The 23711-nt window shown below is 43.7% G+C and overlaps 1 long non-coding RNA gene across 1 annotated transcript in view; it reads left to right on the top strand.

The window, feature by feature from the left end:
- LOC126456802 (uncharacterized) overlaps positions 1-23711 on the top strand; it is a 271694-nt gene that overhangs the window by 247479 nt on the left and 504 nt on the right. The gene's annotated exons all lie outside the window — the stretch shown is intronic.

Raw genomic sequence — 23711 nt, 5'->3', positions numbered from 1 at the left:
AGTTCCTAGAACCGATTGGCCACAGCGGCTGGCGATTGGACACTGAAGTAGCTTAAAATGAATGGGTAAATCGGTATACGGAGTGTGAGAGAAACCTCTCAAGCTGCTGGATCTGCGAGTATAGTAGCTTCAGCAACAGTATTTCGCATGCTTTTAATCTGCCAAAGGGTATAATTGCAGAGGTTTGGACAATTCAGATTCCGTAGTAGGATTCTAATCATAAGGCAATAATCCATTAATAAAACCTTCATACTTTCTGTTAAAACTAATTGATAGGAATAAAACGAAGCACCACATTGTTGTGTGTGCAACTGTATATAAGGAGTGACAATTTGTATAATTGTTTAAATGCACTGATATCGTACTTAAAATTGGCTGTGATAAAGAAAACTGAACCACGAACTTTCACAGCACAACATTTTGTTTCCTCGCAGGCGGTTTTAACAAAAAAGCAGTACAGTGTCGCTTTAAAACTATATGTAGCCTTTGTCTGTCTGAATGCTTATTGGAGTATTGTGCAAAAATGTGAAGTAAATCGATCGTGAGCTTCTCCAGATTTTTGGTAACTATGTTTTCCCTTTTTTATAACATATAAATTTTATATACGATACATATAAAAAAATCTGTGTGTGTCCCTCGAATTCTTTATAAGTGAAGTAAATTGGTAAAGAACTTTTCGATATTTTTTTCTGACAACTTTTTCCTTTTATGTACCGGGTGCCTCCCCCAAGAGCCGTCAGGCGCTTTTTCTCTGCTGTTTCGGTAGATATTTGCAATTTCTTTTTTGCAGCGCGTAGCTGGAGTCACCACAAGCAAATTCTTTCATGCGACGCCCAGTGTTCTAGGAAAGCGTCGGATTGTTTCCCTCCACAAACAAAATGATTTTTAAAGAGCAAGCGTACGTCGTCATTCGACTGAGTCTGGTGCTGTATCCGTTTTATCGGTATTAATTAACGGGGCGAGTAAGACGAGAAGAATAGCCAACTACCCTAGGAGCGACTGCACCGCCACGCAGCAGCGCTGCCGCTCAGTCGCTGCTAGGGTACTTGGCTATTCTTCTCGTCTTACTCGCCCCGTTAATTAATACCGATAAAACGGATACGGCAAAAGACTAACATGGGACCTTTTTTGTTACGGAATCTGAGTATCTTCGTGTCTGTTTCTATTGTGGCAGGGTGGTGGTTTTCTTGTCGAAGGTGTTCTGCGAATATTGGCTGGAAAGAAAATACATGAATTGAAGTGTAAGTGAAACTGCACAATACGGAAACGAAAGTATATATTTCGCCAGTGTCCAAAAATCGGAAGTATCGAAGAATGTCACGAATGGAGGGCGACAGAAAAAAATATGGATGATAATAGTAATTTAATATTGTTTAACAGCAATGGTTTGAAATGACGAATTGTTTACTATTCTGGCAAATAGCTTAGGGGAGATAAAAAAACAATTTTACGGTTTCCTCTGATGACGCTCTAAAATTCAGTGAAACGCGTCTGGTCAAAATAAAATTTTTATCGCAGTTGCAAAAGGCGGCACATAACTTACATTACTTGTATAACTGCTACTGCGTACGAGAGGCGCAAAAGCGGAAGAACGACATGTAAACGTTTTACTGTTGATGTGAAGAAGAGTTCTTCGATTAAACAATACATTTCCATTACAATTGCTGCTAAATGAAAGCAGCGAGTTCTAGTTTGTAAAACTGCAGAACTTACATAAAGTCACAAGAGTTGATATGACTCAACACGGAGGCATTTTTTTTTAAAGAAATGTTTGATGGTCACCTTATTTAAGATCAGTTCTCAAAGCTTGTAGTAAGATGTCGTAAGATTTTTTTATGACACCTAAAGTGAAGATGACGTCTCGCAGTTCACTGAGAGAGTGGAAATTACTGTGTCGTGACGAGATTCAGATACCACGGAAAATCGTTCGTCCGTTTATAACCGGTTCGGTGGGACTATTCTTAGGTCGGAGGAAGAGTCTGCCAACTAAAGCGCTATGGTGTTCAAACCAACGTACTGCTTTGCTTTAGATATATTTTTCCCGACGAAAATACTCTTCTGTTTTTTTCTTAGGTACCTTGTTTACGAAGAGAGCTTAGCTTGATTTCAGCTATAATAAACCTAATATGTTTGTTTCTAGGTTACATAATGCTTAAGACCACTTCGTTACATGCCTGCACTGCAGAGAAAAACAGACAAAATTTCCAGTAATGTGTTATTACTTGGCTTCTCCACGTGTGTTGTATATAAAAAAAAGGCCTGTGATAGAAAGGCGGCAAACCGGGTTAAGTGACGCTGAGGTCACTTTCAGGAGGACGACGGTTCAATTCCCCGTCAGGCCATCCAGAAGCTCGGTTTCCTTAAATCAGGGCCGGCTACGGCTTACCAAACTTAACACGGGCCGGGTGTGCGGACTGTGCCTCATTGAAAGTGGCCACAGTAAAGTTCGTTATAAAGACGGTGGGTGGACACACACCACGTTAACGTCGGCTAATAGGTATCTGGGCGCTTTTGATCAGATACTGTATATAAAAGACGATCCCCTGGTCGGCTGATTACTAACTATTCATTTATTATTGACATACACTTCTGGAAATTGAAATAAGAACACTGTGAATTCATTGTCCCAGGAAGGGGAAACTTTGACACATTCCTGGGGTCAGATACATCACATGATCACACTGACAGAACCACAGGCACATAGACACAGGCAACAGAGCATGCACAATGTCGGCACTAGTACAGTGTATATCCACCTTTCGCAGCAATGCAGGCTGCTATTCTCCCATGGAGACGATCGTATAGATGCTGAATGTAGTCCTGTGGAACGGCTTGCCATGCCATTTCCACCTGGCGCCTCAGTTGGACCAGCGTTCGTGCTGGACGTGCAGACCGCGTGAGACGACGCTTCATCCAGTCCCAAACATGCTCAATGGGGGACAGATCCGGAGATCTTGCTGGCCAGGGTTGTTGACTTACACCTTCTAGAGCACGTTGGGTGGCACGGGATACATGCGGACGTGCATTGTCCTGTTGGAACAGCAAGTTCCCTTGCCGGTCTAGGAATGGTAGAACGATGGGTTCGATGACGGTTTGGATGTACCGTGCACTATTCAGTGTCCCCTCGACGATCACCAGTGGTGTACGGCCAGTGTAGGAGATCGCTCCCCACACCATGATGCCGGGTGTTGGCCCTGTGTGCCTCGGTCGTATGCAATCCTGATTGTGGCGCTCACCTGCACGGCGCCAAACACGCATACGACCATCATTGGCACCAAGGCAGAAGCGACTCTCATCGCTGAAGACGACACGTCTCCATTCGTCCCTCCATTCACGCCTGTCGCGACACCACTGGAGGCTGGCTGCACGATGTTGGGGCGTGAGCGGAAGACGGCCTAACGGTGTGCGGGACCGTAGCCCAGCTTCATGGAGACGGTTGCGAATGGTCCTCGCCGATACCCCAGGAGCAACAGTGTCCCTAATTTGCTGGGAAGTGGCGGTGCGGTCCCCTACGGCACTGCGTAGGATCCTACGGTCTTGCCGTGCATCCGTGCGTCGCTACGGTCCAGTCCCAGGTCGACAGGCACGTGCACCTTCCGCCGACCACTGGCGACAACATCGATGTACTGTGGAGACCTCACGCCCCACGTGTTGAGCAATTCGGCGGTACGTCCACCCGGCCTCCCGCATGCCCACTATACGCCCTCGCTCAAAGTCCGTCAACTGCACATACGGTTCACGTCCACGCTGTCGCGGCATGCTACCAGTGTCAAAGACTGCGATGGAGCTCCGTATGCCACGGCAAAGTGGCTGACAATGACGGCGGCGGTGCACAAATGCTGCGCAGCTAGCGCCATTCGACGGCCAACACCGCGGTTCCTGGTGTGTCCGCTGTGCCGTGCGTGTGATCATTGCTTGTACAGCCCTCTCGCAGTGTCCGGAGCAAGTATGGTGGGTCTGACACACCGGTGTCAATGTGTTCTTTTTTCCATTTCCAGGAGTGTATTTCAGTAAAAAGATTTTAAATTATATTTTAAGGAGATAAATAAGTACTTTGCAAAGTCAGCAATTACCGTACTATATGACACAGATGCTATACACACGTAAGAAGCACGTACATTACGTAAAATAGTATGATAGTACAACAGTAGGTTGACACCACTAAAATTTTTAAGGAATTTTAAACATCCTTTAAAAATTTCGAATTGAATAAAGAGTATGTTGTACGTAAAGATTATTGCTAACATATTGAGGGAGCTGTATGAATCAGATAGTTTTGCATTTAAGCTGCAGATAGCACCAACGCGGGTGTGTGTCGTTTCCCTCTTGATAGAACACAACCATCACAACTCTGCTTTTGCTTAGATTGCTCGGGCAGGCAGCATACGATCTCGACCCACCGAGCATTAACGGCGTTCACATGCAGTCCATGTCTAAAATATTAAAATACGCATCCTTTGTGAGCTCACTGTGGTCTTCTAGCAGTTTTTCCGAGTATTGTCGCTTAGCAACATAAATTTGTAATATCATACGGTAATTACAGACTTTGTAAAGCAGTATTGCGCATTTTAATGTCTAAAGTATTTACGTATGTACTGAAAAATTTTGTTCAAAAACTCTTTACTGAAATACGTCAGTACCAAAAGAATAGTTAGCCATTAGCCGACCAGGGGATTACCTTCCATACGCAGGACCCTCATAACGTATATTGAGTGACAACGTGGTTTCCACAGTGGTGGGACAGAACCACGGACAGTATCTTGTGACATGACATTATTTTATGTATTTTTTAAAATTTTGTGGTAGCCTATATAAGTTCGATATTTTTATGCTTATTTGTTTTGTAGATCAGAGGGGGTGAACGATGTCGGCCGAAACCACTAAGTTCGTTAGAAATAAATGCGACTGTGCTGGATAGTTAAATTATTTTCGAAACAATCCATCAGTGTCGTCTCCAGCTCCACATAACTGTCGTCCTTTCCGAAATCGGTGACTATTCGTGGTGCAGTACTTTGTATAGGTTCTTTACTCCCTGTTTCTTCTATTCGGTATGGACCCAGAACACACTTCAGCGATATCCTAGGGTGCGTTGCAGCAGTGTTTCATGAGTTATCCCGTTTGTAGACTGATTACATCTTGTCCATACAGAGTACTACCAATGAAGGGAAGTCCGTCACCTGTCCTTACCAGTCCTAGCACGGACTCAGCCTCTTAGTTACCTCGTCGTCCACAATTTACTGAACACTATAGCACCTGAGGTGACAGAAGTCATGGGGTACCTCCTAATATCGTGTCGGACCTCCTTTTTCCCGGCGTAGTGCGGCAACTAGATGTGGCACGGACTCAACAAGTCTTTGGAAGTCCCCTGCAAAATATTGAGCCATGTTGCCTCTATAGCCGTCCATAATTGCGAAAAACGTTGCCGATACAGGATTTCGTGCACGAACTGACTTTCTCTGTCTCATACATGTTGCATGGGATTCATTTCTGGCGCTCTGTATGGCCATATTCACTCGAATTGTCCAAAATACTCTTCAAACCAATTGCGAACAATTATGGCCTGATGACATGGCACATTGCTATCCGTAAAAATTCCATCATTGTTTGGGAACATGAAGTCCATGAATGGGTGCAAATGGTTTCCAGTCAATGTTCGATTCAACTGGACCAGAGGGCTCAGTCCATTCTATGTACACATAGCCCACACCATTATGAAGCCACAACCTTCATGACAACTGCGGTCCATGGCTTCGTGGGGTCCGTGCCACACTAGAATCCTACTATCAGATCTTAGCAACTGAAATAGAGACTTATCTGACGAGGCCGTGCTATTCCACACGTCAAGGGTCTAACCGATTAAGGGGCTCCGGAACGCCCTATACTTGCAATGTTAAAATAACGCTTATAAATTACATCTTTCCTCACAAAGTATTTGAGGTAGGAAGTTGAACTTTTTACAGATTATTTATTGGAATATGGGCTACAGCTTAACACAGGGATTTTACAAAATTTTAGTTCAGTTATTAAAGATGATTTTTTTCAATTGTAATGAAAATTCACTACATTTTTGCAATTTTTAATTTATATATTCAAAAATATACAGTTTTTTGGAAAAAGGCTGTGTTAAATTATGCAGAAGGTACTGTGTAACATTTACTGAAAGTTTGAAACAAATATGTTTGGAAGATCCTTAGAAAACGTGTAATTAGTATGAGAAAATAAAAGTTTTGGGAATCGAGCGACAAAGATTGGATTAACTTTTTAGTGCATTCCAGGTCCATAGGATTGATTATCTTCATCCTCTGCAAACTCCTCCTCCAGCTTCCTCTTGTTCCTCCTCCTGTTTACTCTTGCTTGTATTTCTAGACTCTGTACAGCCCTGTCTGCAGCCCGAAGGCGTTCCTTGTCTAAAGCAAGCATCGCTCGTACCATGTTAGAACCTATCTTCATTCCCATTTTCTTCAGTTGCAGTTACTGCAACACTGTTCCAAAAGGTGGTCATGTATGAACACTTATCACATTTCAGTTGTATTTCACTAGCAAGTCCTACGTGCTTTATTATGGAGAGTTCCAGACCAACTTCACTACAATGAATACATCTTACACAGTTTGAAAAAATTCCTTTGAGAACCGACATATCAAATATTTCATTCACATCCGATTCGCCCATAAAACATTCATAGTTTTCACTCATTGAACCAAGCTACTTCTGTGAAGTATTTTCTTTCCCACTTTGACTGCTATGGGCAGGTGTACTTGAGAGGTTAGGTTCACTCACTTGGCTATCGTCTTTATTGTTTACAGTAATAACACATACCTTTGGCTTTCCAACATTTCTCCTTTTCTTAAAAGCCTTCAGAGGATTTCTAATAACTTTACTTTTACTCATTATTATACTTCAACAAAACAGAGACTCAAGAAACAGAATTAATTACGAATATTTTCGAGATAACGACAGAGTAAAGAAACATGAAACAATCGACAATCACACCAGCGATATATATTGAACCATCACAGGTTAGCCACAACACATACTTTATCTCACATCACTAAAATGTACCTGATGAACACGGACGTTAATGATAACACCATTTGACAGCAGTTTAACAGCGCCACAGTGGGTCACGCCCATGTAGAACACATTTCAAAAAAAAATTTAAAAATAGTTGTAGTCTTCGGAATTGAATAAATTATATATCTATTAAAAGGTAATAGTCTGCAGATTCAGAAAACGCAAAAAAGTAAAAATTGAACTTTTCATGATTTTGAGCCTTTCCGGAGCCCCTTAAGTCACAAACCTAGGAGAGGCGCTGCAGGCAATGTCTTCCTGTTCGCAAAGGCACTCTCATAGATTGTGTGCTGGCATGGGGCATTAACGCCAACTTTCACAGCACTGTCCTAACCGATATGTTCGTCGTACCTGTCTCATTGATTTCTGCGGTTGTTTCACTCGGCGTTGCTTGTAAGTACTGGCAACTCCTGACAACGCTACGCAAACGCCTCTGTTCTAGGTCATTAAATGAAGGCCTTCCTCCTCTGCGCTCTGCTTGGTGAAAGGTAATGCCTGAAATGTGGTATTTTCGGCACACTCTTGACACTATGGATCTCGGAGTATTGAATTCCCTAGCGATTTCCGGAATGAAATTGCCATGCGTCCAGCTCCGGTTACCATACCGCTTTCAACTCCGTCGTGAGACCGTAATCACGTTGGATATCTTTTGAAATGCATGACCTGAGTACAAACGAGAGTTTGCCAATGCACTGCTCTTTCATACCTTGTGTACGCGATGCTACCGCTAATTGTATATGTGCAAAACGCTGTCCCATGACTCACGTCACCTCAGTGTATTAAGAACTCCAGTTCTGCGGCGTTTCCTGTGACACTGGCGGTTTCAATGGAGATGTGACGCCGGCTGAGAACGGCTGGCCGCACAGCGACGTGTTGGACGCGGCAGCTACGGCCCAGCGAGCGCCAAACGACGCGTGCAACCGGGCTGATGGATGGCCGGAGTGACGGACCACGCCCCCCGCACCTGTCGCCGGAAAACTGTTAGCAGCTATCTTGGCGTCGCGGCCTCGTCTCGCGTCACCGGACACTAGCTGCAGCGCTCTACACTTCCCCAGCACGCTGCTTAGATTAATTCCAGCAGTTTTACTTCACCTGTTCGCTCTCCCAGAAATTTTTTTTTCAGCCTAAGTGATACACTGACGGAAAAAAAAAATCGCAGCGCCAAGAAGGAGCCGTGGGACATAAACGAAAGTTGGTAGGCGTATTTCTACATTTTAAAGACGATGTCTCTTAAAATTAAGCGCCAGTCGCATAAGAGAGGCGCTAGTAGCGCCACTATGGGGATGGAAATCTGGTTTGCTTTAAACACTCGATGTAACGGTCGGGAGCATTAGTTACCTTTGAGACTGGACATGGTGGATTGATATTACTCAAGAATCCATTTAAAGTGACAAACAAGCTGTTACCAGCACCTCACTGCCTTCAAACGAGGTCGTGTAATAGGGCTAAAAGAGGCTGCATGTTCCTTCTGTGATACTGCACAAAGAGTTGGCAGGAATTTAGTTGCTATACATGACTGCTGGCGGCGGTGGTCACGAGAATGGACGGTCTCAAGAAGACAGGGCTCCGGCCGGCCACCTGGCAATGCCGAGAGGGAACTCCGTCGTGTTCGGAACGTGGCTCTGGCGCATCGTACTGCATCCGCAGCAGCAATTTGAGCAGCATTTGGCACAAAACTGACACAACGACGTGTTGCAAATCGGTTACTTTAAGAACAGCTCCGAGCCAGACGCCCTATAGCGTGCATTCCACTGCCCTCAAACCACCGCCGTTTGCGACTTCAGTGGTGTCAAGCGAGAGCTCACTGGCGGGCAGAGTGGAGGTATGTTCTGTTTTCTGAAGAATGCTGGTTCTACCTCAGTGCCAGTGATCGCCGCGTTTTGGTTAGGTGCCAGTGATCGCCGCGTTTTGGTTAGGAGGCCAGTTGAGGACCTGCGATCTACACTACTGCCCATTAAAATTGCTACACCAAGAAGAAATGCAGATGATAAACGGGTATTCATTGGACAAATGTATTATACTAGAACTGACATGTGATTACACTTGCGCGCAATTTTGGTGCATAGATCCTGAAAAATCAGTACCCAGAACAACAACCTCTGGCCGTAATAACGGCCTTGATACGCCTGGGCATTAAGTCAAACAGAGCTTGGATGGCGTGTACAGGTACAGCTGCCTATGCAGCTTCAACACGATACCACAGTTCATCAAGAGTAGTGACTGGCGTATTGTGAAGAGCCAGTTGCTCGGCCACCATTGACCAGACGTTTTGAATTGGTGAGAGATCTGGAGAATGTGCTGGCCAGGGCAGCAGCCGAAGATTTTTTGTATCCAGAAAGGCCCGTACAGGACCTGCAACATGCGGTCGTGCATTATCCTGCTGAAATGTAGGGTTTCGCAGGGATCGAATGAAGTATAGAGGTACTGGTCGTAACACATCTGTAATGTAACGTCCACTTTTCAAAGTGCCGTCAGTGCGAACAAGAGGTGACCGTGACGTGTAACCAATGGCACCCCTTACCATCACGCCTGGTGATACTCCAGTATGGCGATGACGAATACACGCTTCCAATGTGCGTTCGCCGCGAGGTCGCCAAACACGGATGCGACAATCATGATGCTGTAAACACAACCTGGATTCGTCCGAAAAAAATGACGTTTTGCCATTCGTGCTCCCAGGTTCGTTGTTGAGTACACTATCGCAGGCGCTCCTGTCTGTGATGCAGCGTCAAGGGTAACCGCAGCCATGGTGTCCGAGCTGATAGTCCATGCTGCTGTGAACGTCGTCGAACTGTTCGTGCAGATGGTTGTTGTCTTGCAAACGTCCCCATCTGTTGACGTGGCTGCACGATCCGTTACAGCCATGCGGATAAGATGCCTGTCATCTCGACTGCTAGTGATACGAGGCCGTTGGGATCCAGCACGGCGTTCCGTATTACCTTCTTGAACCCACCGATTCCATATTCTGCTAACAGTCATTGGATCTCGACCAACACGAGCAGCAGTGTCGCGATACGATAATCCGCAATCGCGATAGGCTACAATCTGACCTTTATCGAAGTGGGAAACGTGATGGTACGCATTTCTCCTCCTTACACGAGGCATCACAACAACGTTTCACCAGGCAACGCCGGTCAACTGCTGTTTGTGTATGAGAAATCGGTTGTAAACTTTCCTCATGTCAGCACGTTGTAGGTGTCGCCACCGGCGCCATTCTTGTGTGAATGCTCTGAAGAGCTGAACATTTGCATATCACAGCGTCTTCTTCTTGTCGGTTAAATTTCGCGTCTGTAGTACGTCATCTTCGTGGTGTAGCAATTTTAATGGCCAGTAGTGTAGATCATATGTCATTTGGAAGCACTGATTTTCAGTGTACGAGGGAGTACTGAAAAGTAGTCCCTCCAATTTTTTTAATGCTATTCTCAAAATCGGTTCGGGTATTACATGTTATACATATTACTCGCTCGGCTTTCCCACTTCAGTAACGCAAATTGCAACGCACTGCAGCTAGAGGGCTCGGAATTGTAACGTGTAACATGGCAATGTCTAACGTATCCATGTTGGTTCGTGAGAAACGGAGTGCTGTAATAGAGTATCTCATCCTTCAATATGACAATGCCAGACCACACACGTGCGCTGCGACATCTGCAACAATCAGTTACACATCTTCGATTGATTGCCATCGATCATCGTCCATACAGTTTCGACTTGCCCCATCCGATTTTCGTCTTCGAGAACCTCATTCTGATGATGAAGCCGTACAAGTAGAGGTGAGGTTGTGATTCTATTAACATCATCAGAAATTCTACGGCGACGTTATCAACAAACTAGTCTCTCGTTGGGAGGAATGTGTTATTCGCCAAAGTGACTATGTTCAGAAATAAATATGTAGATATGAAGAATAAGAATGTAGAATGTTAGTAACGTTTGTTTAATTTGGAAGGCTTTATGAATTTTCACATAAAAATTCGGAGGTGTTACTTTCCAGCACGCCCTCGTAGATCGCAAAGTTGTGATCAGAGACAAATGTAGACGGTAACTGACAGTGATTTATCACCTTTCTTTGCACATTTTGCTATTTTAGTCACTTGTCTTATCGTCTGCCTTTTACTCTTCTTTCTTTATCATACAGATCATTATTCGGCACTTCCTGTTGTTCCGTGTCGACGCATGTCACCTTCGTACTTTGATTAAAAGGTTGCGGAACTCTTTCCTCTGTACGAACGTTGCATTTTCTACACATTAAGACCTCGGTGGTGGTGGTGGTTAGTGTTTATCGTCCCGTCGACAACGAGGTCATTAGAGACGGAGCGCAAGCTCGGGTTAGGGAAGGATTGGGAAGGAAATCGGCCGTGCCCTTTCAAAGGAACCACCCCGGCATTTGCCTGAAACGATTTAGGGAAATCACGGAAAACCTAAATCTGGATGGCCGGAGACGGGATTGAACCGTCGTCCTCCCGAATGCGAGTCCAGTGTGCTAACCACTGCGCCACCTCGCTCGGTAAAGACCTCGCTCAAATTGCTTGTACACCGTGATATTTGACCATCTCGGACTTTCATATTACCGATTATATCAAACAGTGGTTGTACATGTCAGAATGTATGTTCGATTGTGAACCGATTAAATGCCAATCGTTAGTTTTCAGTAAGATGGATAAATGAGTTGGCATACGTATTTTCAAATTGAAGGTTAGAAAGAGTGATAAAGAGATGTGGGTGGAGTTTTATAATAAACAATCAGTTTGGAGACTTTTGTGGTCATATCGCTGTTGCGCCGGCCTGGGTGGCCGAGCGGTTCTAGGCGCTTCAGTCTGGAACCGCGCGAACGCAACAGTCGCAGTTTCGAATCTTGCCTCGGGCATGGATGTGTGTGATGTCCTTAGGTTAGTTAGGTTCAAGTAGTTCCAAGTTCTAGGGGACTGATGACCTCAGCAGTTAAGTCCCATAGTCCTTAGAGCCACATCGCTGTTTGCCGAGTGGAAGGTAAAACTTGTGACCTATTTTGCAAGCTAATGATTCAGCGGTAGATCTTTTGTAAAATAAATAACATCTGAAACGGAAAGTGAAACGGTGAATAGTTTTAGGTGCCTGGGGATACATAATTTCTCTATCAGCTGCACCGATGAATTCTTTTGGGATCAATCGAGTAATAAAGTCACCCTGAAGCAACATTTTGCCAAGTTTTCTACATGTCATTCTTCTCTCAGTTCTAATCGCCTGAATAAGTGATCAGTTCTAACATGGGATTCCAGCTTTGGTGAATACGAAATAATCGTAAAAATCGCTACGCCCATGGAGATGAAAACTGCTAAAATTGTACCGCCCGCAGTTAGGATCTGGTTAGCTAAGGACAGCATTTATACGGGCCTCTTCAAAAAGAATGAACAGATTTCAGACATATATTGCTTCTGAACTACAAAATATAGAAACACAATTCGAACGTTCCTGGAGAGAGAAAAGTTGAAATTTTTACGCACTCATTGTGAGCACCGTGTGTTACAGGACAAATATCAAAATGGTGGCTCATTTCTTCCCACACACGAAGCTGCTGGTCTCTCGTTACCGAATTCACAGCTTCAAAAATGCGATGTCGCACACTTTCAAGAGCGTCAGGCATACGGGGTATAAAAACGCGGTCTTTAGCGTAACTCCACAGATAAGTCACAAGGTGTGGCATTTGGAGACCTGGGAGACCATCAGCGATGAAGTTCATGTTCTGCACCTCCTCTTCCAATCCATCGTCCTGAAATGGTGTCATTCAGGAATCCTCGGATGTGCTTAGAGAAATTCTCTACAAAAAAGACCGCGTTTTTATCCCCCCCTATGCCGGACACTCTTGAAAGTCTGCGACGCCGCATTGTGGAAGCAATGAATTCGATAACGAGACACAAGCTCCTTCGTGTGTGGCAGGAAATGAGCCACCGTTTTGATATTTGTCGTGTAACGCACGGTGCTCACATTGAATGCATAAAAATTTGAACTTTTTGCTTTCCAGGAAGATTGTAATTGTGTTTCTATCTTTTGTAGTTTGGAAGCAATATATGTTTCAAATCTATTCCTTCTTTTTGAATAGCCCTGTATTAGGATTCCTTTCAATGCACACAGGCTTCAGCTTCATTTATACCACTAAAAAGTTTGCTCTGGAACATGCTCAAAAATCAGTAAATATTTCAGGGAAGTTGAGTAAAAAAAATTAAATACTTCTTTAATATTCGCCAGTCCGAACTATATGTTAACCTTAGCCCTAACATACAGAACAGTGGCGACTCTTCGGTCGTAATAGCTTTTTGCATCTTTGCACTTCGTTACTTAAGGGACAAATGAAGATTAAGTAAAAGTTATTACGTCAGTCCAGAGTCAGCTGGTAAAATTACAACAGATTCAAATTATCACAGGAAGAAAGTCAGCATCGGACGTAATATTATCTATTTTACTGCAGACCTTTATTTCAGCTAACTTTGCTGACCTTCTTTCTGCTCTGTATTACCTTACTGTCGTGGGCACAATCATTCCCGTGAAATAGAACACGGTGAAGATTCAAATAAGCCTCATGGCGTCTCTGGCGTCGCAGGCATACACTACGAGACCAAAGACACTAGTTACTCACTTTCATAAAACGCCACATTAAAAAGAATATATATTAAGACGCTACATTCGAGAACACTGGTCAGCAAAAAAGATTCGTAGTACTTTAGATCAGTTTTAAAATTATTTTGAAACGTAGTCTTAAGATTATTAAAAGGATAGCGTAGAAGGTACTTCACTCAGGATTAATAGAAACCACATTCTACATAAACTGTTTCACAAGCTTGGACTAGAATCGCTACGCTGAAGAGCACATAATGAAAATAGTATACTCTACGTTCAGTTTCTATTTTAGGGATAATGCCTGCGGGAGCTTGCTTCCATCGTTCGTTGCTTGCAATTTCCTGTAATAGAATTCCTGCAGCGTACGCGACAAAGCCCTTTTTGTTAAAAAAAAAAGTAGTGGCAGAGAAGCCAATTTCGCGGAAAGGAGGTCAGGGCTCAGTTGCTAGCTGGCTGCGAACGCTGCTCGCGTTCCACTGTGTACGAGTCGGCTCTTCAAATGCAGGTTTATTCAGGGCGCCGACCGCGCGCTGCTGCACTGTCTTAATTGGCGGCAATCGTATTTACCCGTAATTGAATTATCTGTTTGTTTATATAACAACACAAACTGACTGTAGGTGTTGCTGTGAATAGCACGTTGGAAACGGTGTACGAAAATGTCATTCTTAACTCCTCTCCTTTCTGATCCACGCACCATGTGCGAAGACAGACAAAGAAGTGTGAAATATTGCAGTTATTGGAAAGTGGGAGTTGAATGAGTTGATTGACTCCGAGGAATTATTCAAAAGTGGCGAGTTTTATATAGATTTGTTGGTATTATGTGTGGTGTATTTTGTTGTTGGTATTGCGTGTAGTGTATTACTTAAACATCCCCCTTTTCATTAAGGGACACACATGTATAAAACAACTTCATAGTCTGATTACTTTACAGATGAGTTAATATGTTAAATATTAGATACTAAGCATATAAAACCTTCATGGTTGAAGAGACGTCTCAATGTTTATAGAGTTCTGTCCTTCAATGGGTAGAAACGGAACCCTTTTAGCAACACTTTGTTGTCCATCTGCCTGTGTGTCTGTTCGACAGTTCAAGAACCGCTTTCTCTGGAACTGGTATACATATCAAGTTGAAGTTATCACATATTGAGGTCTACGGTCCCTTGGCGATGTAAAAGAGTGAAGCTTCTAAGTCAATGGAAACAAAAGATATAGCCATTTATGTCACATGTTTTGATACTCGTAAACTCACTCATCAAAACATGTAGGGTACTTCCTGTTCGTCTGGAATCATGAAATTTGGCAAGAAGCAAAATTTCACTGTACAAGTAAAGGAAAAGAATCCTAAAATTGTGAATTTGTGGTTATATCACATAATTTTTTTTTATTTTCTGTCCGACCATCTTCCCGCCCGTCCGTCTGTCTCTTGAAACCCGCTTTTTCATAAACAGGTAAATGAATCAAGTTCAAATTTATGTCACATACTGCGGTTTATAGTCTTTCGGTGGCGTAAAAATGTTAAGCTTCTAAGTTTGTGTAGTCAAAAGGTACAGCTATTTATGTCACATACTTGGATACTCGCAAACTCACCCATTACAACCAATGGGGTGTTCTACCTTAACGTAGAATAATGAAATTTGGCACTATGAAATGTTTCACAATATAAGTAAAGGGAAAACATCAGAAAATTGTTAATTTATAATTATATCTCACGCAAAAATATTTCCTTTGTCGTTTGTTATCCGACTTCAGACTTGAAATTAAAACATTCTCGAAAGTCTTGGAATGCGTGGGCTCTAAAGCGCGTACCTTAACAGCTATGAACACTTCTCAGTAGAGGAGATGTGTTTCACATTAGCGAAGATGAACGAATGGTCATAGCTCCTCAGGTATGCAATTTAGATCCAACGTTTATTGGACATTTTTTCTCGTTTCTGTCCACACTACCACCACTGAAAGTTACCAGTCCTACACTCTTCGCAACACAAGAACCGGTACATACATTCAACTGTCAGATATATCAGAACGGTTTTCGTTTATAACTTTCGACTCGTTCGTTTCTGGTACAGGGATCCTTACTTCAAATTAACACATTTATCGTTCTCCATCGTCCTAGAAAGTCTGTAACACCATCACGAAATCACCCCGTGTATACGTACATTTACAGACACCCGCGCCTATGACGCTGACGCTCTGTAGTCTAGTTGGATGACGTTCCCGGACATGGGTTCCTACTCAAAATGCGATGTACTCACTCCCCTCTACAAGTCCTAAAAGTCTGTAACGGGAATTTCTGACCACCCTACACGTGGATGCAAATGTAGAAGAATGCTGTACAACATGGGTTAATATTTGTGCTCTCTCTTACTTTGTGCCCACTTCTCTAACAATTAGAGCGCATTCTTTACGGCATTAATCTTGTGGAATGCTACGTCTTGGGCGTCGTACATCAACAAAGAATTTGAGACATTGGTCAAAGAAGAGTAGCAGTTGTTTAGCTTGAACGCGGACATTGGTAATCCATGGCCGACACAACATTTCCAGAAGCCACAGACTCCAGAGCGTTCATTCAGAGTACCAGCGGGTGTTAAGTCCACTAACTGGCTTGCGTCGGGCACCGTTAGGTTCTCCACGAACGCGAAGCTTTTAGCACTTGCAGTGGTCGCCCCACCGCAACTTGCAACTGAGGCCCAGTTTCCCCATAGGTGATAGTTGAACATTCTGCTAATCTCTTACTATTACAACCGGATTATTAGTCTGCATTCTGACCGGTAACTTAAGCATGCCGCGTTAATTTTCTATCAGCACACAATGTTTCTTCCGTTCAGTGAAGAATCATCAACGAAAACTGAACAAATCCTTAACAGACATAGGATTAAAACCGTCTTTTTTTCGCCTAATAAAATCATGCCTTCAGCGTGACAGTAGCTACGTGGGCCGTCTATTTCGAACTGTTTTTCCCATCGCTGACCCGAACATCAGCGGCGCATGCAGAAATCTAGGAAAATGTGCGGTTGCCAAACGTACTCTAACGAATAAGCACAAGATCTTGTTTGACACACACCGATTGTAGGCAACACTTAGTACACCGTAGTCTGTGGGAACTGCAGTGTGCGCGGCGCTCAATAGTGCATGGAAATGGAGACTGTGTAACTTTTTCTGAAGATTTATCACCTTTGGCGATTTGTTGTTCTGCGGTGACCAGGGTAGGTTTTCCCTCCATATTTATCATTTTCACAAGAGCTTTGGGCACACTATTGGGTCCTATTGTCCTCTGGCTCGGGTGAATTTTCCTGTTTTTGCTAATCTTCTTTATTGAATAAATGCTTCACGGAGTTCTTGCCGCGCCAGATTTGCCAGTCTCAATATTTCGACTGCTTCATAACGGCGTATTGAAATCTAATTGGTAAGCTGTGGCGACGGAGGAAGTCGACGGGGGCTCGAGACTAACAAATCTGACACGGCAACAACGCCGTGAAGTATTTATTCAAGAATGTCGTCACGTTGGCGTGGTCTTTTTTATAGTTGTTTATTTAAATATTTTAACTTCCCTGATCTGTGGTTCTTTCTTAATTGCTCATGACACTTCGTATTTGTGACATCCTGGTGCATGGCTATTACTACGTTTTCCTGTTGACATACAAGGTCTCTACGTGCATCTGGCTATTTTGAAAAGTATTTTACGTGTTCTGTAATCTTTTCGACGAGGTATTTCTCTCCTAGTTCTTCGTAAAGCTTCACACCCGTCTGTTGGCTCCTAGACACCACCTCTGACATTTTTTCTGTAGCGGGTTGTTAGCTTTTAATATGTGGAGGCATAGGTTGGTGTCACTCCGTATAGGATCGTTAGTTGTACTGTAGCTCTGTAACGCTTTGGCTTTGTGGTATGGTTCGAGTCCTTATTGCTGAATAAATGTATCAGCGCTCTAGATCATCCTGGTCGTATTTTGCATTCGTTCTATAATGTGCGTTACATGAAATCCCTTTATCTTGGACAGTTCCTACGTCTTCCTTTCTTTCTTTCTTTCTTTCACTGGTCCCATGTCCCGCGCTGACGCAGGGTCGGCATTGTTAGGAACTGATTTGGCAAGGTTAGTGGAAAGGGGTGGCCGGATGCCGTTCCTGCCGCCACCCCGTACCCCCCGGGACGGAATCAGTGTACCCCTGCTGTCTGCGTCGAGTGTAATTAATGGAATAGTGCGAGCGTGTTCAGATGTCTGCGAGTCGTGTAACTGAGGCGGAACGTGGGGACCAGCCCGGTATTCACCTAGCGGGATGTGGAAAACCGCCTAAAAACGCCATCCAGGCTGTCCGGCACACCGACGGACGACGGTAATCTGCCGGGCGGGTTCGATCCGGGGCCGGCGCGCCTACCCGAGTCCAGGAAGCAGCGCATTAGCGCTCTCGGCTAACCTGGTGGGACCTAGGACAATTCCTACGTCTTTGACTTTATTAGACCACGATGTCCATTGGTTTAGGATGGCCAAGGTCGTCCTGTATTGGTCTTATTTTTAGGGTTCCATACCTCAGATCAGTAGAAACAGGAACCCTTACAGGGTCACTTTGTTGTCCGTCTGACTGTTCAGACTCCTTTTTCTCAGGAACGGGTAGAGGTATCAAGTTGAAATTTATTTCAGGTACCAAGGTCTACGCTCCCTTGGTGGTGTAAAACATTTAAGCTGCTTAGTCAGTCCAGGCAAAAGATACGGCCATGTATATGGCATATTTTGGTACTCGCAAACTCACTCGTCCAGACGTTTAGACGAGTTATTTATGTGCAGGGTGTAAATTTTAAGTTGACAAACCAGAATAACTCGAAAAATAAGCTTCACACGAAAAAATGGGTAGAATCAAAAGTTGATTATTTTCCAGGGGTACATCTGCTGGTGCTAAAATTAGCCCGCCACCCCAGCCCACTGGGGGGTAGGACTTGGGGGTAGGGCTGGAGGCAACTTTAAAATTTCAAATGGGAACCCCCATTTTTTTATATTTTTTTTGCAGAATCGGATTCTACATAAAAAACTAAGTACATTATGTCTTAAACATTTGTTTTGATTCTTGGTAGTTGCCGCTGTAATACAAGAAAATCAATGTTCTCATTTTTGCGTGGGAAATTGTTACGGATGAATGAAAAATACTTATTTACTTCGTAAATTTTGATTCGCTAAAACTAAAACACTCTCTCTCTCTCTCTCTCTCTCTCTCTCTCTCTCTCTCTCTCTCTCTCTCTCTCTTCTCCATAGGTTTTACAAATGTTGACCCAAAAAATTAAAAAAAATTAATATTTCGGTTAACATTTGTAAAACTCTTAATTCCTCTCTCTCAAACCCCAACCTATGGGGAGAGATGGAGAGTTTTCGTTTTAGCGAATCAAAATTTACGAAGTAAATAAGTATTTTTTATTTATCCGTAACCCTTTTCCACGCAAAAATGAGAAAATGGATTTTCTTGAATTACAGTGCCAACTACCAAGAATCAAAACAAATGTTTAAGGCAAAATGTACGTAGTTTTTCTATGTAGAATCTGATTCTGCAGTAAAAACTTGGGGGGTCCCATTTGAAATTTTAAAGTTGCCTCTCGCCCCACCCCCAGGGGGCTGGGGTGGCGGGCTTATTTTAGTACCAGAAGAAGAGAAATTTGTTAACATCAAGTATAGATTTAAGTGTCAGGAAGTCGTTTCTGAAAGTATTTGTATGGAGTGTAGCCATGTACGGAAGTGAAACATGGCCGATAAATAGTTTGGACAAGAAGAGAATAGAAGCTTTCGAAATGTGGTGCTACAGAAGAATGCTGAAGATTAGATGGATAGATCACATAACTAATGAGGAGGTATTGAACAGAATTGGGGAGAAGAGGAGTTTGTGGCACAACTTGACTAGAAGAAGGGATCGGTTGGTAGGACATGTTTTGTGGCATCAAGGGATCACAAATTTAGCATTGGAGGGCAGCGTGGAGGGTAGAAATCGTAGAGGGAGACCAAGAGATGAATACACTAAGCAGATTCAGAAGGATGTAGGTTGCAGTAAGTACTGGGAGATGAAGAAATGAAGAAGCTTGCACAGGATAGAGTAGCATGGAGAGCTGCATCAAACCAGTCTCAGGACTGAAGACCACAACAACAACATACATCTACGTCTATACTCCTAAAGGAACCATTTGATATGTCACTTAAGACGACTTTGGCTACCACGTTAATTCTCTCCCCCCCCCCCCCCCCCTTCTTCTTCCAGTCATCGAATAGTACAAGGGTAGAACGATTGCTGTTAATGATCTGTGCGAGCTCGACTGTCTGTACTTTTACCTTCATGGTCTCTCCACAAGATATATGTAAGAAACAGCGATGTATTAGTTGACTCTGCTGTAGTGGCCGGCACGAAAATAGAGTCCTCAAGGTCACGGCAGCCGCCAGCAGGGGATGCGGGCTGTGATTCGCCCGCCTCTTGGCTGTGTTGCCATGTAGGTACCGTTAGCAGTAGGTCAGAGTAACTGAAAGCTCAGTGTTACCGTGCTGTAACGAGTGTTGACGTCTGATCTCAGTGTCTTACTGTTTTTAGAAAGGTGCTTTGACGTGTGCTTGTAATAATTCGTGTGAGCTCGAATCTCTTTACTTTTACGTTCATGGCTTCTCCGCGAGATACGTAAGACAGAGCAACAAGTGTCTATCATCTGCAGGTCTTACTGAATTTCGCCACGATTTCCTAGCTTTGTGGGGTGTGCAGGAGCATCACACGCAAAAGCCTCATGAACCTACCACATTATGTGGTAGGTTATCTATCTACGCATACACTGAAGAGGCAAAGGAACTGGTACACCTGCCTACTAATATCGTGTAGGGCCACCACGAGCACGCAGAAGTGTCGCAACATGACGTGGCCTGGTCTCGACTAATGTCTGAAGTACTGCTTGTGGGAACTGACACCTTGAATCCTGCAGAGCTGTCCGTAAATCCGTAATAGTACAAGGGGATGGAGATCTCTTCTGAACAGCTCGTTGCAAGGCATCCCAGATATGCTCTATAATTTTCATGTCTGGGGAGTTTGGTGGCCAGTGGAAGTGTTTAAACTCGGAAGAGTGCTCCTGGAGCCACTCTGTAGCGATTCTGGAGGTTTGGAGCCACATTATCCTGCTTGAATTGCTCAAGTCCGTCGCAATCCACAATGGACATGAGTGGAAAGAGGTGATCAAACAGGATGATATGTAGGAGTCACCTGTCAGTGTCTAGACGTATCAGGGGTCCCATATCACTCCAGCTGCATACATCCCACACTATTACAGAGCCTCCACCAGCTTGAACAGTCCCCTGGTGACATGCAGTGTCCATGTTCAAATGTGTGTGAATTTTTAAGGGACGAAGCTACTGAGGTCATCGGTCCCTACACATACACACTACTTAACCTAACTTAAATAAACTTAAGCTAAGAAGGAGGACTCGAACCTCCAGCGGGAGGGGCCGCGCAATCCGTGACATGGTGCCCCAGACCACACAGCAACTCCGCGCGGCCAGGGTCCATGAGGTCGTCTCCATACCCGTACACTTTTATCCATTCGATACAATTTGAAACGAGACTCGTCCGACCATGCAAAATGTTTCCAATTATTAATAATCCAATATCTGTGTTGACGGGCCCAGGTGAGACGTATAGCTTTGTGTCGTGCAGTGATCAAGTGTACACGAGTGGGCCTTCGGCTCTGGAGGCCCATATCCCGTTCTTGCAGTTCTTTTTCCAGCCGCAGCGATGTCGGAGATTTGATGTTTCACGATATTTCTGATATTCACGGTACACTCGTGAAATGGTTGTACCGGAAAATCCCTACTTTGCCGCTACCTCGGAGAAGCTGTATCCCATACCTCGTGCACCGACGATCTACCAGCTGCGCCAGACACGTGTTGTAGTATATACACGTTGCTGACCGCAGCGCTGTATTCTGCCTGTTTACTTATGAGTTTGAATACGCATTTCTATACCAGTTTCTTGGGCGCTTCAGTGTATATAAAGTGCTCTGTCACACTTTCTGTCTGTGTGTGGAGATCAATTTCAGGAAATATTGTAGGGATTTTGGTACAGTTTTGACTTACATACTAACAGACTGATTCACTGATTCACGAGGAAAGTTCGTGTGTGTAATTTATAAACATTTTGTGCAAATTAGTTGAACCATGATGAATTAAAGTATCTCGCCACTGTGAAAATGACGGCATTGCCATCTAGCGGTGAATGGTAGAACTCCTTGAAATCGCATAAGATAACCCGACTGCCGCGAAGCTGTACCTGTACCTATACCTCGACTGGGACGCCGGCGCAGGTTACCGCCGACACCCTAAATGAAGAATGATACAGGACGTGTCACATATTAAGCTGATAAGCCCAGATTTTTTGGTACGGGGTTAATGTTTAAGACGTGTGAATGGAAAGGCAGGAAAAGGTTTCACAGAAAATCATAGCTCGCGCTGAATTGGCGTTGCAGTCGGGCAGACCAGGTGGTGCAGAGGTCCCATCATTGTCACAAGAAGTCTCTCCAAATGTCGATTACATATGGAACACAAAACAGCCATGCCTCCTGAAAACTCTTCTGGCGTGGACTGCTTAAATCTTTTAGCTTAAATGGATGATATTCAGTTACCCAACATTGTGCTCTGCGTTTTAATCATGTGACCTATAAACAACATTATGGCTGGCTCGTAAACAAAATTACCGCTTCACTGGAAAAGTCATCCGGAGTGCTATCTGTGTGAAGCTAGGACAGATCACTAATTAATATATATTGTGACCAGTAACATTTCCTTAGGGTGGGCTGAAGTTACCGTTACGTCTGAAGATTTCTCTCTATTGAGAATGACATGCTGCGTTCTGTTTGTGAGAACACAATGGTGATTGATATGCCCTAAATTTGTGTTTTGTTCAGTAGATTGTAGTGTGGGACTTTATAGAACGCTTTCCGGAAATCAAGGAATACGGCAGGAAACCTGGGCGCCAGTATCTACTGCCTTCTGCGTTTTATGGACGAACGGACCGTGCTGTGTTTCACATGATAGTGGTTTGACACGTAAATTTTCAGATACTATCTAAAGCACATAGAGGACGATTTATTGTGGATAACTCAGTTCGTTTATGACCCCGTAAATGGTGATTCATGTCGTGTTGCAACAGACTAGTTTCCATTTTCGCTGTATTTCCAGGACTGACCTAACTGACGCGGTCGTTGCGACGCTGGACTCTGGGAGTTATGGTTGAAATATTAAACAGATCACCCTATTTACGTATTGTTTGGATGCACTACATTGCTTTAAGCGAATGCCACAGTCGGTTCTCCCTCATTCTAGTACAAACGAACCACTGCGCCATGTTTCATGAGAGCAATTTCCACAAGATGTTGAATTATAACTTCACTTTCCTGTTAAAAAATAATGAATTCCGTACGAAATCACACCTGCTCACCAAATCCTGTAGTATCAAAGCACAAGTAGAAGTTTTAATAAAATTTCATTGTCTTTTTTTCTTCCACACTCTCCTTCATTTATTTTCAGTCTCTCTCTCTCTCTCTCTCTCTCTCTCTCTCAGCATCAATGTCCCTCCGGTGCCCTCATGTGATTTATTGTATCCACTTCCCACTTTTATACGAGAATACTTGTCTTGCTTTTTGCATTTACTGTTGGAGTCGTCTCAGTTTCCTGATAAACAGTTTGTAGTACTTAGTGCTGCGACAAGAGGCAGTCGCTGGGTTAAGGGCATTTTTGTTTTTGTGCATTCTCATTATCAACTGCCTGAGTTATTGCACGATTCCTCAATTAATAAACAAACTGGTTTCAGAATTCATGTATTATACGTCCTTATTGTCCAAAATCAGGCTTTAATAGACATCGAAATTTTTCGACTTTCTCGAATCCGTGACAGTTAATATTACTTAAGGCACTTCATTTGAAAATTACGAGAAGTAATGTAATTGATGTAGTGGCAGGTAGGCATTTCGTGGGTGCCAGTTTAGCACGATTGAATATCTCACATTAGATAGTACAGCTGCTGGGACAAGAGATGGAGATAACAGTGTGAATCTTAT

This window comes from Schistocerca serialis, chromosome 2, assembly GCF_023864345.2.
Source record: "Schistocerca serialis cubense isolate TAMUIC-IGC-003099 chromosome 2, iqSchSeri2.2, whole genome shotgun sequence".
Lineage (NCBI taxonomy): Eukaryota > Metazoa > Arthropoda > Insecta > Orthoptera > Acrididae > Schistocerca > Schistocerca serialis.
Note: the sequence above shows the minus strand (reverse complement) of the source record. Positions and strands in the feature narration are given on the sequence as shown.